Source organism: Schistocerca nitens, chromosome 3 (assembly GCF_023898315.1).
Source record: "Schistocerca nitens isolate TAMUIC-IGC-003100 chromosome 3, iqSchNite1.1, whole genome shotgun sequence".
In the NCBI taxonomy this organism is placed as follows: domain Eukaryota; kingdom Metazoa; phylum Arthropoda; class Insecta; order Orthoptera; family Acrididae; genus Schistocerca; species Schistocerca nitens.
Window position 1 is genome coordinate 522,281,648 of NC_064616.1, and position 15,727 is coordinate 522,297,374.

Here is a 15,727-nt window from a genome sequence, read left to right on the forward strand (position 1 = left end):
GAAAAGTAAGCACCTGAAAATGCGCGAAAAGTCTAGACAGAGTGGATATAAAGTCTTAGGGCGATTTCATATGACTGACAGGAGTTGGCAACACAAAAAACTACAAAATATGTCTGGGGAGAGAAGAATAAAAGGTAAGAGACAGTAAAGAAAGCGTGATGAAGCTCGTGACTGGTGGGATAAATGCAAAGATTCCAGCAAATTCCTGTGCAACGAGTCTTGATTCCCCTAACTGCACGTTAAGTTATATTTCAATATCTATGAAAATATTAGCCACCTTATTAATGTGATGTAAATCTCTCTGTTAACATTGAATTGTGGGAATATGTTCGCGTTCATTCTTCACGTCTTTGTATTACACTCTAAAAATAGGCGTGCAGGTCTATGACAGTAATATCGAGCACGCTTTTTAGAGGGAACTGTAGGAACATCTAGCGTATTCAAGGGACACATATAATGTAATTTTATTGTACTTTTTTAAAAATTAATTATGAAATGCACATACAATCATCAGACAAAAGTGGAATTTAATTCAAGTAATTTGATCTTCTTTTATAATCTTAATGTAGAATCTTGCTTACCATCCTTCGACATCAGCAATATTAGACTGTACATAAACAGGCTCAGGAGTTGTTAGTGAAACACTGACTCATTTACAGCTTTCAGCATTTCGATGCACTTAAAAAAATTAAATGATCGATAAACTCAAATATAGGGTACTTAAAACAATAAATGAAAATAAGTAAACATATGAACGAGCCCAGAATTTTTAATGTCTTCTCAACAGATCCTCTGAGTACCTTGAGATCGCACGAAATAATACAAAAGCATGTATCAGGCTTTTTTCGTCGATCAAGGTTTATTAATATGTTATTACTGTGATACGTGGTCCTTTATATTTCCTACATCATGCAATAGTTCTAGGGGGCAATGCTAGTAACTCAGATACAAAACAATAAGTGTATCTCTAAACACGATATTTACTCCTTCAACAAACAGAAAAAAGAAATTCTGGAACAATGTAGAACCGAATCTCCGTCACGTACTCTATCTAGCCGTCAGTACATGAAGTCACGTAAATGGGATCAACACTTGTTCCTCTCTAAACCGAACTGAATAAAACACAATAACGGTGTAGAAAAGAAATATCAGCTGAAAAACATTTTGCGAGCGTTATTACACATACTACGCTTGTGTAAACTTCGAACGAATAGTAATGTAACTACATTGTCGCCGTTACCAGTGTTAAAGTGTGTTCGGTTGGAAAAATTTCTGATGAAATTATATTGGTATCTTAACTCGTTTAATACATATTTCACGATTCACAACTTCAATAATGATTCGATTACCTTGCATAGTGACGCATGACTACTTAATACTTCGTAAATTGATAAAATTTAATCTCCAAACAGTGGTAAATTTGTCAGTAAACGAACAGCTGTGCAAAATTTGAGAAGAATCGGAGTAAATACAAAAAAGGTTACGTTAATTCTACTTACACACAAGTGGGCGCGCTCGGCTTGCCCCCCCCCCCCCCCCCCCCTTTCCCACGTACACACGTTGACACGCAGGGGAAGGCGAGAGAGAAAGAGAGACAGAAATGGAGAAGGTGTATAAAAACTAGAAATATCAATAAAGAAATTGTTTTGACCAATGAAGTAAACATTCACAATCAGATGGTGGCGATATACACTCGTATGCGAGTATTTTGACAGTTAAGGACTTCAAGAAGAGGTGAAATTGATCGTTAAAGTAGAAGGAGAAAGGGGAACTTACACGAACGGGGATGAAGTATTTGATCAAAAGTAGCCGGACACGCCTATGCAATGTAATAATCGTGACTGAAGGCTACGAGAGGGAGACCCGCCAGTATACGTGGGAGCGGTGAGTATTGTTGCCGGTGGAGAAGCAGTAACAGCAGACTGCGTTGGTCAGAGAGCACTAGGACTTGAGCGTGGACTAATCATTAGATGTCACCCGAGTAAAAAATCCATGAGGGACATTTCGGGCCTCGTAGATCTGCCCAGGTCAGCTGTTGATGAGATGATTGTGAAGTGGAAACGCGAAGGAACATCCATAGCAACACCGAGATTAGGCAGACCTCATGTACTGACGCAGCATTTCCGAAGGTGGTTGTAAAAAATCGCTAAAAATCAGAGGCGGAAATCACTCGTGAGTTCCAAAGTGCTACAAGCAGTCCAGCTAGCACATTTAAGGTGGTGTAAAGAGCGACACCACTGAACACTGAATGACTGAAAATGAGCGATTCGCAGTTTTGAATAGCACTCTACCTTGTGGCAAACCGATAGAAGGCTTTAGGTTTGGGGAATGCTTAGGAAACGTTACCTGCCGTCGTCCTATCGCCCACACTGAAGTACGGTTGAAGTGTTGTTACGTTATGGGAATGTTTTTCATGGTTAAGGTGTTGTCCATTGTTGCGCTAAAGAAAACGATAAATGCGGAAAGATATAAACACATTTTACAGCAATGTGCATTGCGTATAGCAGAGAGACAGTTTGGACACGATCATTGTATTATTGCACCCTGTAATAAAGCAGAATCTGTGAGGAAGTGGTTTGCAGACAATAAAGAGACTCGCCTGTCCAGAGTCCTGGCCTGAACCCAATGGGATGAGTCAGAACGTCAACTTAGCTCTAGACCGCAGCGTCCAACATCTCTATCTTCACTGGCTTCGGCTCTTGAGGAATAGTCCTGAAAGTGTCCCCAGAAAAGTTCAACTCACCATGAAGGTGAAGTGGGGACACATCACATATTAATGTCCACTAATAGCTGTCCAGATATTTTGATTTAACAGTGTATGTTTTCATATTCAGTGACTACAATGTGGATATGAATATTGTATTAGACTTGCGACTCCAAAGACCTACGTACACAGTCTCACTGTTCCAAGAATCAAAAATGCAAAAGATACGAGGTCGCCGGCCGCGGTGACCGAGCGTTTCTAGGCGCTTCAGTCCGGTACCGCGCATTGCTACGGTCGCAGGTTCGAATCCTGCCTCGGGCATGGATGTGTGTGATGTCCTTAGCTTAGTTAGGTTTAAGTAGTTCTAAGTTCTAGGGGACTGATGACCTCAGCTGTTAAGTTCCGTAGTGCTCAGAGCCATTTGAACCATTTTTGAGACAGAGGTCTTCCTTGACTTATAACGATTACATGGTATTCGAGAAAGGCAATCTATCCATAGAAAATCAATAACAAACTTGAACGTAGTCATTTTCCGAGCTTCAAATAATGTTTATCGACGATCTTGTCCCGAAGAAATGTCGGAAATACTCTTTTACTGGTCTACATACACATTATCAATACGTCCAGTACATTTTATCAACTAATACGTAGTGATGCAAGAAGACAGACAGAAAATTTGAGCCGCGCGGGATTAGCCGAGCGGTCTCAGGCGCTGCAGTCATGGACTGTGGGGCTGATCCCGGCGGAGGTTCGAGTCCTCTCTCGAGCATGGGTGTGTGTGTTTGTCCTTAGGATAATTTAGTTTAAGTAGTGTGTAAGCTTAGGGACTGATCATAAGATTCCACACACATTTGAACATTTTTTTGAACAGAAAATTTGAAGGCAAAGGCTAGTGAATTTCAGTAGCAAAGCAGTAATCCGGTACGCTACATTAAAAGTCATTTGGAGCGATTCTAGGCTAGTACTGAAACCTAACTCCACCATTTCACAGAAGCATCCATTTTTTAATATTCGATTAGTAGTTCCTAACTGTTTCGATACAAGCTGTAAGTGATTATGGAGATATGTGAGTTGATGTTCTTTGCTGGTGAATATATCTCTCCTTTCCTTTGTGTCGGTCTGTATGTCTCTTCGTGAACCAATCTCAAGCACACCATTTCTCGAAGAAGACTTTCAGACGGAGCCGTTTTATCTTTTGTACTTGTTGTTGGAGTCTACTTGAGGGACAAAATGATTTGATACACTATATTTAACGTCAAAAAGTTTCCATTTTACACCTATAATGCAAGGGAATTTTCATTTTAACAGACACCCCTTTAGAGGCATGTCTACCAGTTCTGAAAGACGTAGTTATTTTGTTGGATGACGATTTGTGTTTTCTGTATCCGATTTCAGTCTTCTGGTACTCTAGTACCCCACCGAAAGAGTTGGTAAAATCGGGAATGGTGCGGTTCAGATCCCCGTACAGCCATTCAGACGTAGGATTCCATAAATCACTTAAAGCAAATGCCGGGACGGTTAGTTTGAAAAAGGACTCGGCCAATTTCCTTTAACCAATCATACCTTGCACTCCGTCTATAACGACCTCGTCGTAGGTGGAACGTTATATCCTAATCCTCCTCCCGCTTCCAAATCTTCAATGACCACTCTAGATCTCTTCGCTCGTTTCGTCTTAATGAAGATGTAATCAGACGAAAAGAGGCTCAAACGTGGTAATAAGACACTAAGCAGATTTATTTGCTTGCAGCCTAAAGGTATTCATAGTTCTATCAACAATTTGCTTTTTTTACCGAAAAACAGATTCACGATTGCTACCGGAGTATTCTGAACGCAGTCTCGTCGACAAAGAATTCAAAGTTCTTCTGTTACATCTGTAAAGACACTATGTGTATGAGACCATGCGGGGCGAAACATTGTGGAAGACAATGAGTTTATGTTCGGAATAAGCTTGGCCGAAGTCCTTACTCGACCATCTCAGTCACGTTTCCTGTGGGGTTATCTGTCTCAATGACGCAAAAGTCGCTATGCTTCCAAAAAACTGACCGAAATCTATATCTGGCTCTTTTCCTCCATCTCTAACAATCTTGTCAATGGGATGCTGAAATTCAATGTTAATTTCCAGTGTATGGATAACGACTGCATTCGCGAGAATTGTCGCATCCAGTAACGCCTGCTCTCAGCAGGTGGCAGGTTGATGGTATCAGTTCCGGTTTTTGTTAGCTACATCCATCTCCCTAATGGAAATTGCGATGTAGTGATAATGTGGGTGACTGATTGAAAATAGAAAATGTCTCTTTCGAATCCTGGGAGATGGTGACTGTATTACTAAGGCTGTAAACAGTCCTTGACCTACATGCGCTATGACTCTCTTGACCTAATTTTTCGTGATTCTATGTTAAATTCTTAGGGGCAATCTAATTACCGTTGCAGTTGGACCGTAAAGCTTGTAGATATTCTAAATATTGATCTTACAATACACCATATAAATTTAGGGGAATCAGATACGTTGACGATATATAGTACTTTGTAGTGAATAATTCCAAGCAAGCTGCGAATGGTTTAATCATTAATCTTTCTCCTTTACTACAAGCTTGTTTCAGCTTTAGCACCATCCTCAACTTAACCTGCAGATGTTACTTTCGATGAGTATACTTACGCTTATAAGAGTTGTACAGAAAGGTCAGTTTGCATACATATTTACAGCTCGTTGGAATAGTTACCCATATTGCACCAGTGAATAAACTGTCGACCGTCTATTTGTTGCTAGATCGGTATAATCGCGTAAGTTTTGTTTGCATAGAATATTTTCGCAGAAAAGTTTTGGCAGTTAGAATGACACTTTATTCTCGTTGATGGTTTATGTTTACAATGCAGTCTTTGCTAGTCAGTGATGTCAGTCGCGTTTCATTGCTATTATAATTGGTTATCTTTTTATCTATGACTATCTTTGGTTGCAGAGAAACGCAACTAATATCAGTGCTAGCAAAGACTGCACTGTAAACATAAAGTATCAACGAGAATAAACTGTCATTCTAACTGTCAAAAGTATTTTGCGAAAACATTCTAGAGAAACAAAACTTACGCTGTTATAGCGATCTGGCAACAAATAGATAGTCGACAGTTTACACACTGATGCAATATGGGCACCTTTTCCAACTAGATGTAAGTATGTATGCAAACTGACCTTTCTGTGCAACTTTTACAAAAAAGTAAGTATACTCCCCAAATGTAACATCTACAGATTTACTTGACAATGGCGATATAGCCCAAACAAGCTTGTAGTAAAGAAGGAGAATTACTAATTACACCATTTGAAGCTTGCCTGTAATTATTCACTACAAAACGTCATATTATGATGTGATCTACGCTGCGGGCCCACCGGTAAAGAAGATATACAGTATGTAATACAGGCCAGCAGGTAAGAAGTCTGTTAGATACAGTTATCAGAACGGCAGTATTATATTTCACTGGACTAAAACAAAGTATAAAGTTTCAGAAATATTTCAGAAACTTCATTTTTACATGGTAGATAATAACGTGCTCATATAAAGTACATAAGTACATATTCAAATGATGTCAGTGGGCTAATTTTTGAGCACATTCATATTAAAGGTAAAATTTTTTGTTTCTTTCGATTACAGAACTGCAGGTCGCTGTTAGTGTTTGTAAACAGTGGTGCACCGCATTGGACCTATTTCCTTAAAAAATAGAATGTAATACAAACACTGATTTAAATTCTTTCAGTAACTGACATTCTCTAGTATCCCAGGAATATCTTCGGATCCTATTTTTTATTTAGAAATTGCGTTTTTTAATTACTGTGTAATGATAATGAAATCACGAAATTAGAGCAGTGGAAAAGGGTGGAGCATGTACGACAAGTCCAGCAGCTTTGTCGTGCAAATTTCTCATAAGGTCTACTACGTGAGTGACTGGCTGTGTCGTGTGACTGAGACCATGATGAAGAAAATAAATTACCGTATTAAATATTGTCTGCCTTTCCCATGTTACAGTGAGTGTCGTACACAGGCTACCCCCAGGAAGCATCCTGATAATATCGTGTCAAACCCCTTCTAGCCTTGATAATAACCTCGTCTGGGTGGGATGAGAGTCCACACATTTCTTCAAGTGTAACACCTCCACCTGACTAGATCCCTTAAAGCTACTAAACTGAGGGGACATTGCTTGCGATGTATCTCTCGCTCTTGCAAGTAGTCTCAGACTTTTTCCATGGGATTAAGATGGAGTGATTTAGCTGGTTCGTTGAGTTTTTCGATAGAGTGTCTGAGTGTTCGCCGAACCAGGAACGTATATATGCAGCTTTGTGAACACGGTTGTTATCGTCTCTGAAGGCGGGAGTGTTCGCAGCATACTCATCACAAAGATGTAGAAGAAAGGACAACATATGGACACCGAGAACTTTGAAGTATACATTCTGGTTCAGTTCAGGATAACCTTATTGAGTGGGCCCAAATCAGGGAACGAAAAATAGCTAGCGATCTAGCAGAGTCAACTCCGGCCTGCATGATACCCTGCACACACTGCAGACTAAACGCCTCATCGGTGCACTCGACGCCTTGCATCATTTAAAAAGGGCAAAATCGCAACTCGTCGGACTACACAGTAGGCACCAGTGAGCTGTGTTCCAGTTTTTGTGGTTTTTTTTTTCACGATTGAAGATATGCAGCTTCTTGTGCCGTTGTGATCAATGTCCGCTCGGTACCTGGCTTTGATGGATCTGCATTCATTAACAGTAGCAATTTCTATCGGGTTTGAAACCTGCTGTCATTGACAAGGCGTGACATTCATCTCTGATCCATCACGTCCGGCCGCTATGACCGAGCGGTTCTAAGCGCTTCAGTCCGGAACCGCGCGATTGCTACAGTCGCAGGTTCAAATCCTGCCTCTGGCATGGATGAGTGTGATGTCCTTAGGTTAGTTAGGTTTAAGTAGTTCTAAGTTCTAGGGGACAGATGACCTCAGATGTTAAGTCCCATAATGCTCAGGGCCATTTGAACCAATTTGAGCCACCACTGCTAAGATATTTTCACGGCCAGGTTTATTAAGCCGTGTCTTATGGCAGTAAGGGGTACACTATTTGTTGTAGATACGATGGACAGTCCACGTTGGTACGCCAATAAATCGAGTAGCTTTATTCATGGCGTGGATGTAGGCACGACCGAACACAATAGATCGTTTCTGACATTCTCCTCCTTGGCTGATTTTGCTGATCTGATTCCATACAGCCGACTGGCATACACTCACCATGATTTAACGTCGGTGATGGAGAGTCACCTGACAGCCTGATACCAGTTCTACACCATCTACAGCGCTACAAAGCGAACACTGTGCTCTTTTGACGTACTGACTAATATTTTGTACCGTGATTTTATATTAAATCCGAAAAAATTATGAAAGATTATTTCATCAGTTTACGCCGTTATGCCATGAATCTATTGAATCAGAAAAGAAATACGGTAACTTGCAAGTACACTCACGGACAAGTCCTCAGTACGCTCTGCTCAGAATACGAGAAGCTTTCAGTAAGCAATACAACACTCCTTCTGAAAGCAGATTGATTTCATTCCGAATTCCAGTATACCACATTATTCCCCACTGTTTTGCTACAAACCCCTATTTTTCAACATATCTCTGTTCAGTACGTCGGCCTTGCACTACATTACTGGGGAGACCTGTATGCCTGATTGGTACCACTCTACTGGTAGACATCGGAGCCAACGTCTTGCTGCATCAACAACCTCCTCATTATCCAAGTACAGCTTCCGACGGAGTGCATCCTTCATTGGGCCAAACAGATGAAAGTAGGAAGGGCAAGCCCCCCGGGCTGTAGTTTGGATGAGGAAGAACAGGCCAATTAAGTTTTGTGAACTTCTCGCGGGTACGCAGACTTGTACCAGGCCTCGTCTTGTCACGGAGACGAGAAATTCGTTTGCATTTTTGTGGCGACGAACGCGCTGAAGTCGTTTCTTCTAATTCCTTATGGGCACACACCACTTGCTGTGTACCCCAACTGGTGGACGAGTCTGTCAACACTACCAACAGATACGTCCAGTTAAAGTGTTGGATTGTGACCTGTCTTTCACCTCGAATGAGAGTGTCCGCACGGTCCAACATTGCAGGTGTCACAGCTGTGTGCGGCGGGCCGATACGCGGGACATCGGACAAGTTTGCACGATCATGACAGACGTCTCGCTTTTGTTCACTGACAGGTCTCCGTAGACATTCTGCAAGCGCCTATGAATATCTACAGTGCTTCGGTTTTTCGCCAAAAGAAACTCAATGACAGCTCTCCGTTTGGAACACACCTCCATTACAGAGGCCATTTTGAAGGCTACGTATAGCGCCGCCACCAACCGGAACTTCATGAAACTATAGGGGCTGAAGGGGGAATATTATACGATGTCCCACAACAAAGTCCGCATTTTTCCAACCGAAACTGGCCGAGAAGAAATGTATCACGTTGCTTATCGAACGCCCCTCGTACGTAAAGTGGTTCCCTGATTGATCCGAAAATGTAGAGAAATATTTTGGCACTTTTGTGTCCACCTTGATAGTAAACACTGGTTGCTGTACCTAGAGTACCAATACACTAAACAAAGTGTTTTATATCAAAGTGAGCTTACAAATACCACATTGTTTCTCCCACAGTGCCTTCATCATTGTGCAAAGATGAGAAACATCGATATTTAACCCATCTAGTCTCTGTTGTAGCTATAGATTTAACATATAAACACACTGTGTCCTCTCAATTTTCTTTCCTCTCTCCTCTTAACGGCAACAGTTAGCTTGATACAGTCCTTCACAACCAACGGAAATCTTATACTTGATCACGAATGGAAGCAGTATTTTTAATTTAAGGCAACAACACACCAACTTCCGAGGCACCCGAGTTCACCTCCCACACCGTCTGACGTTCTACAGTATTTGAAACACGGAACTCGCATGCGAAAAGGCGTGGTTCAAGGCCCTTTTGGGCACACTCTTTAGCTTATCTTTCATTTGACTAAATAACTGCAGTAAACTGGATTATTTCATATTAAACGTCACTTTCGAGCCATTCCTCTTCATTTGTCCCGTGGGTAAATGCTACCAGTTATAGACAGTGCGTAAAATTAATATTGCTTATTCGCCTGCCTTATCCGTGATTGAGTTCTACCCAGGGAATCATTCAGTAGATGGATAGATGCTGATCAGCTATAGAGATCCAACTCTGATCAGGGCTCTCGCTGGCGTATTTAGTTTGAACCAAAGTTATTCTCACAGGGTGTAAGTCTGAAGTTCTACATAAACCTTTTCTGTGTGTATGGAATCTGTACAGGTACCTAACAGCCGGCCGAAGTGGCCGAGCGGTTGTAGGCGCTACTGTCTGGCACCGCGCGACAGCTACGGTTGCAGGTTCGAATCCTGCCTCGGGCAGGGATGTGTGTGATGTCCTTAGGTTAGTTAGGTTTAAGTAGTTCTAAGTTCTAGGGGACTGATGACCTCAGAAGTTAAGTCCCATAGTGCTGAGAGCCATTTGAACCATTTTTGAGGTACCTAACAACACCGACTGCAAGCAGAGTATGACTGAAGTCTGTTATATGGGAAGCACTGCCTGTGATCAGTGGTTGTACTATTTACTCATCTTATTTAATCTTCATTTTGGTTGTCTGAGTTGCTGCAGGGATAACCGACGTGATTCATTTTTATAGATCACCTTCAATTCCTTCTCTAATCCTTTTGTAGACTAAGTCAGTTCTCTGTGACAATGACTTCGTTTTCAGTAAAAATTCAGGAAATGGGACAAAGGGTCAATATTTAGATGAGCCAAGTGATATAAAATCTGCCATTAGGCCAAGTTTTATCACCACGTGAAAAATAAGATGCTCCGTTCGGTTAAAGCGTCTTTGGTTAGTCTCGGATCCTTACCAATTTGCATTGACGGAAGAGATAGAAAATTTCCATGTGATAAATGAATCACTTAGTCAGCCCGAGACACCATGTCGGACGATATAAGGTAGACAATACACATGTCTAAGAGCTTACTATAAAAATTATTAAAACAGATGTTTCAAAATCGACACAAAAAGCTATTGTGTTCTCTCAAATACATCTCGGTTAATGAGAAGAATTGTAAAATTCGTAGTAATTGACGGAAATTCAACGAGTAAAACAGAAGTGATTTCTGGCGTTGCCCAAGCTAGTGTTATAGGTCCTTTGCTGTTCCTTATCTATATAAACGATCTGGGAGACAATCTAAGCAGCCGCCTTAGGTTGTTTGCAGATGAAGCTGTCGTTTATCGACTAACAAAGTCATCAGAAGATCAAAACAAATTGCAAAACGATTTAGAAAAGATATCTGAATGGTGTGAAAATAGGCAGTTGATCCTAAATAACGAAAAGAGTGACGTCATCGATATAAGTGCTAAAAGGAATTCGTTAAACTTCGGTTACACGAAAAATCAGTCAAATCTAAAGGCCTTAATTCAACTAAATACCTAGGAATTACAATTACGAACAACTTAAATTGTAAGGAACATATAGAAATTGTTTGGGGGGAAAACTAACCAAAGACAGGGTTTTATTGGCAGGATACTTAGAACGCCTACACTACGCTTGTCCGTCCCCTTTTAGAATACTGGTGCGCGGTATGGGATCCTTACCGGACAGGACTGACGGAGTACATCGAAAAAGTTCAGAGAAGGGCAGCACGTTTTGTATTATCGCGAAATATGGGAGAGAGTGTCACTGAAACAATACAGGATTTAGGCTGGACATAATTAAAAAATGGCTCTGAGCACTATGGGACTTAACTTCTGAGGTCATGAGTCCATAATTAAAAGAAAGGCATTTTTCGTTTCGACGGAATCTTCTCACGAAATTCCGATCACCAACTTTCTTCTCCGGATACAAAAATATTTTGTTGACATCGACCTACATAGGGAGAAACGATCACCTTGATAAAATAAGGGAAATCAGAGCTCGTACCGAAAGATACAGGCGTTCGTTCTTTCCGCGCGCTGTACGAGATTGGAATAATAGAGAGCTGTGACGGTGGTTCAATGAATCCTCTCCAGGCATTTAAATGTGATTTTTGCAGGGTATCCACGTAGATGTAAATTTCGGCTCATATGGGGATGTACCGACAGCATCTCTTCATGCGCATGGTCGACAAAATGGTGTGGGGTGGGGTACTAGTACCCCATACAGGGTGACCCGGACCTCCAACGACCAAATTTAGGAGGCACTTCATGGAAATTTCTGAGTATTTTGGCATAATAGACCCGTGGTCTCCAACGGCTTGTAACAGAGTAATAATGTATTTTTGAGTCATTAGATTTGTTACCTCAGTTATCTGAAGTTTCTGCGAAGGCACTTTCACAGTGCAAATCGGCTAACTCTTCATTAGTAAACATATCCAAACCGCTCTGTATCATATGTAACACACAACTGGTGCTACCGGAAAAACTAAGCCGACTCAGAACCGCACAGTAACTGGACAGTTGCTGTTGTAACAGCGCTTTCCGTAAGTAAATGGAACATGTTTGTTTCCAAACAAGTCAAAGAAAGGATACCAAAAACATTTCCACAGTTTGGAAAATATTTTCCTTGTAGCACATATGTGGATAAGAAATCAAACGAATTACAGATACTGTGTAACGATCAACTGGAGACTGCAGGCCCTTATACCGAAATATTCAGAAAATGCGCCCAGAACAACTTTTTAAATTTTGTTGGCAAAGTTCGCATTTACCCAGAATATGATTCACCATACATCGTACTGTGGCTTGCTGAATACAAATGGAGACGTAAATGAGACAGAGTCAATACAGGAAATTCGTCAGTGAAGCTACGTGTATGTACCCCTAGAGACTTAACTAAATTTGTTGCCGAACTTGTAAATTTTTGATACTTTATAGAAAACTACGTAATAAAACCTCACTCTAATAGTATTTGTCTGTCACATTCTAGTATGGAAGGATTACAGTTTTACTTTAAAAGTTCATTTCATAGTACTAACACACTGTCTTCTAGAACCCATCTAGAATATATAATCTAGAAAAGAAATCCTATCAACTTGTGATGGTAACACGCTCTAGCAGTGAAGTGAGGAGGAGGTAGTGAAGCTTAGTAGTCACTTTAAAAAATAAGCAAGCTCACACCTGACGGAGAGCGAAGGAAAGAGCAGGGGAGCAGCAGAGGTACTCACGGGCGGTGCGATGCGGCGGGCGAGCGTGTCCAGCTGGTTGTGAGCGGCGGCGGAGCCCCGAGTGCTCATCTTGAGACGCGCCCCCTCCAGAGATGAGCCGGGGGCCGCCCCTCGCGCCTCTGCGTGCGTTGCGCAAGGTCGCTGCTACCGGGAAAGCCGAGACGCCAGACGCGCCAGCCTTGGTCGCTCTTTCCAGGCTCCATTTGCCGCTTCCCCTCTTCTCGGTCCTTTCACGTTCCTACAAGGACACGTGCGTTGTCCATAATCGAATTTTCTTCCTTGCACTTCTTTTCTAGGTTCGCAGAAAGGCTCACAATCGTTACTCACAGAATAGCACCATTACTCCGCTACTGGACACGGCGAGGAATGTGCAGCGGATCTGTTCTCACCATATGACTTCATCTGCAGGTTTTTCGCTGTGAATCAGATATTCGTCATCCTCTATAGGTATAAATATGCGGCACGATTCGGTTCAGGTCCGTAGATCCACTTTCAAGTGTACGATCTCGCTTACATTGCTTACGAAAATTTTATTTGTGACGCATGATATGAGACCAACTGAATGCTACATTCATCCATAAAACTTTAGCATCCTTACTGTATCTCCAAATTTCGTATCACATGATGAATCTTTTTCCAAAAATTGTACCCTACACTGACAAGGTCCTCCCCAGACTAGTGTTGTTCCTATAGAGCCCCACTGTAGAGTTTGGTCCAAGTGTACGGAATCAGCTCGCAGATATGGAGTGGCTCGAAATCTTCTTAAGTAAGAGAACCCAGAAAGGTATCATGGACGGCAATAATTTATTAGAAACAAGGGTGTCATCTTGGGGATCCAAAAGAAATGTGATAGAACCACTCTTGATCTCTATATACACAAGCGATCTGACGGAGAGAGTAAGCAGCAACTGCGTCTGTTTGCTGATGACCCTGAACTGCACGGGCAAGTTTCGTCATTGGGTAACTGTAGCAGGATACAGAATGACTTAGAGAAAATTTCCATTTGGTCTGATGAATCGCAGTTAGCTGAAAATGTAGACAAAATGTAAGTTAATGCAGATGAGAAGCAAAATAAACCTTGTTATGTTCAAGTGCAGTATTACACTGAAGAGCCAAAGAAACTTGTACACTTGCCTAATACCGTGTAGGGCCCCCGCGAACACGCAGAAGTGTCACAACACGACGTGGGATGGACTCGACTAATGTCCAAAGTAGTGCTGGAGGGAACTGACACCATGAATCCTGCAGTGCTGTCCATAAACCAGTAAGGTACGACGGGGTGGCGATCTCTTCTGAACAGCACGTTACAAGGCATCCCAGATATGCTCAATAATGTTCATGTCTGGGGCGTCTGGTGGCAAGTGTTTAGCCTCAGAAGAATGTTCCTGGAGCCATTCTGTAGCAATTCTGGACGTGTGAGATATCGCATTGCCCTGCTGCAGTGGCCCAAGTCCGCCTGAATGCACAATGGACATGTTTGGGTGCAGGTGATCAGACAGGATGCTTACTTGTGTGTCACCTGTCAAAGTCGTATCTAGACGTATCAGCGGTCCCATATCACTCCAACTGCACACGCCCCACCACCATTACACAGCTTCCACCAGCTTGAAGAGTCCCCTGACATGGATTCATGAGTTTGTTGTCTCCATTCCCGGACACGTCCATCCGCTCGATACAATTTGAAACGAGACTCGTCCGACCAGGCAACATGTTTCCAGTGATCAACAGTCGAATGTCGGCGTTGACGGGCCCAGGCGTAAAGTTTTGTGTCGTGCAGTCATCAAGGGTAGACGCGTGTGCCTTCGGCTCCAGAAACCCATATCGGTGATGTTTCGTTCAATGGTTCGCACGCTGACACTTGTTGATGGCCCCGCATTGAAAGCTGCAGCTATTTGCAGAAGGGTTGTACTTCTGTCACGTTGAACGATTCTCTTCAGTCGTCGTTGGTCCGTTCTTACAGAACCTTTTTCCGGCCGCAGCGATGTCGTAGATTTGATTTTTAACCGGATTCCTGGTATTCAAGGTTTCCTCGTGAAATGGTCGTACTGGAAAATCCCCAATTTATCGCTATCTCGGAGATGCTGTGCGCCGACTATAACAACACGTTCAAACTCACTTAAATCTTGATAACCTGCCATTATAGCAGCAGTAACCGATCTAACAAATGCGCCAGGTCGGTTGTTGTCTTATATGGGCGTTGTCGACCGCAACGCCTTATTCTGCCTGTTTACGCATCTTTGTGTTTGAATACGCATGCCTGTACCAGTTTCTTTGGCGCTTCAGCGCATTACAGCGCTACTTGACACGGTCACGTCAATTAAATACGACAGCGAGCTGAAAAGTAATGCCTCCGGATTCTTTATGTAAAAATTTTTAAATATTTCAAAATAAAACAAACACCATTAACACTCTACATCTTTATTCTTCTGTCTTCATATTTATTTCTCAACATAGTCGCCCTGGAGACGAACCCATTTCTCCCAACAAGAGACAAGTTTATTGATACATCTACTGTTTTATTTTGTCGAAGGAGCCACAATCTCACTCTGCTTGCAGCCCTTCATCGCTATCAAAATGAAATCCTCGAAGGCGTCTGTAAGTTTTGGAGACAGATCTAAATCAAATGGGGCCAAGCCGAGATTGAATGGAGGATGATCGAAGACAGTGAACCCAAGGCGTTGGATTGTTGCTGATAGAACAGCGCTCGTGTATGGTCTGGCATTGTCGTGCTGAAGGAGACTGTGGTCCATGTACGGACGAGGTCCTCAAATTCTAAACTCGATTACAGCACGCTGTTTCTCACGCACCGACAT

General features: G+C 42.2%; 1 protein-coding gene across 2 annotated transcripts in view; it reads right to left on the reverse strand.

Moving 5' to 3' along the window:
• Nucleotides 1-13,006, reverse strand: part of LOC126248442 (uncharacterized protein DDB_G0287625-like) — a 57,821-nt gene extending 44,815 nt beyond the window's left edge. Inside the window, exon 1 of one of the 2 annotated variants that reach the window (XM_049949420.1) lies at nucleotides 12,915-13,006. The gene's annotated coding sequence lies outside the window, so the exon portion shown is untranslated. Of the gene's footprint in view, nucleotides 1-12,867 lie in introns of both variants that reach the window. The other variant, XM_049949421.1, reaches the window with a different exon arrangement.
• Nucleotides 13,007-15,727: the final 2,721 nt, after the last annotated feature.